Source organism: Primulina eburnea, chromosome 11 (genome assembly GCF_022965805.1).
Source record: "Primulina eburnea isolate SZY01 chromosome 11, ASM2296580v1, whole genome shotgun sequence".
NCBI classification, from domain to species: Eukaryota; Viridiplantae; Streptophyta; class Magnoliopsida; order Lamiales; family Gesneriaceae; genus Primulina; species Primulina eburnea.
The window spans coordinates 23,806,266-23,807,692 of NC_133111.1; the positions used below are offsets into that span (position 1 = coordinate 23,806,266).

General features: G+C 39.9%; 1 non-coding gene across 1 annotated transcript; it reads right to left on the reverse strand.

Moving 5' to 3' along the window:
* Window positions 1-920: 920 nt before the first annotated feature.
* On the reverse strand, window positions 921-1,027 carry LOC140806439 (small nucleolar RNA R71). The gene has a single exon (XR_012112514.1). It is a non-coding gene; the product is annotated as a small nucleolar RNA R71 (small nucleolar RNA).
* Window positions 1,028-1,427: the final 400 nt, after the last annotated feature.

The window sequence follows — 1,427 nt, forward strand, 5'->3', positions numbered from 1 at the left end:
TCGTTTCTCATTTGATTTTAATCCAAATTAATCATTGCTTTCTTTGAAACGTTTTCTTTGCATTTTAATTAATTTAGTTATTTGATATACAGTAGTTTAATCATCAACTCATTCTATCGTTGCTAAAGAATTTTACTTGAAAATAAAAATATTGTAACGCAGTCCTTGTGGATCGATACTCGTATTCACTTACGTTTATTATAACTTGACTATCGTGCACTTGTGATATTTAAATCGAGCTTTCAATTATAAAATAAATTTTGGGACTATTCACTGTGCAAGTTTTGCTCGACAAAGTTTTTGGCGCCGTTGCCGGGGACTGTTTTATTCACAATTTTTTATTTTTCATTTAAATTCTTTAGTATTATTTATTTTATTGTTATTTGATACTCTCATTGTGTTGCAAATTTTTCTTGCGGTGCATGCGAAGATCACTCGAGTTTAAGCTTGAGGCTTTTGACCCCGAAATTGAACGCACAGCTAGACTTCGACTACAGCAGAAAAGAGCAATGGAAAGAATGGAAGGCGATCAAAAAAGAGAGGAGCCAAGGCGTATACCGATGTTGGATTATGCACAGCCGTCTCTTGATGGAGCACGTCCAAGAATCGTTAGACCAGTCATCCGAGTCAATCAGTTTGAGATCAAGCCAGCTATCATTCAGATGATTCAGAACACTGTCCAATTTGGGGGAAGTGCACTTGACGATCCTAATTCTCATATAGCTGACTTTCTTGAAATTTGTGATACTTTTAAGTTTAATGGCGTGTCTGATGATGCTGTTCGTTTGCGTTTATTTCCATTTTCACTGAGAGATAAAGCTAAGTCGTGGTTAAACTGTTTGCCTGTAGGGTCTATCACTACATGGGAGGATATGGTAAAGACATTCCTGATCAAGTACTTTCCTACGTCGAAGACTATGAAGCTTAGAGCCGACATTACTACTTTTGCTCAATATGAGAACGAGTCACTTTACGAGGCATGGGAGCGCTACAAGGACTTGTTGAGGAGATGTCCACACCATGAGCTGCCGCTTGGGTTAGTTGTTCAAACTTTGTACTACGGTCTGATTACTCCTAACCGTACCATGATAGATGCTGCTGCATGTGGTAATTTACTGAGAAAAACGGCTGAGGGAGGATATGAGTTATTGGAGGAAATGGCTGCTAGTAGCTATCATCCTCAGTCTGATAGGCAGAGACGAGGTGCTGGAGTTAATCAAGTTAATGATCTGGCGGCGGTTTCAGCACAGTTAGAGGCGTTGAATAAAAAGATTGATGGGATGAGCATGAGTGGGTCGGCTATGCGTCTGCAAGAAATTTTCTGTGATAAGTGTGGGGGTGAGCATGATGTGCAGGATTGCCAACATTCTATGTGCCTGAGGGAGCACCGGTAAAACAAGTGGGATTCCAGAACCGTCCTAGAAATG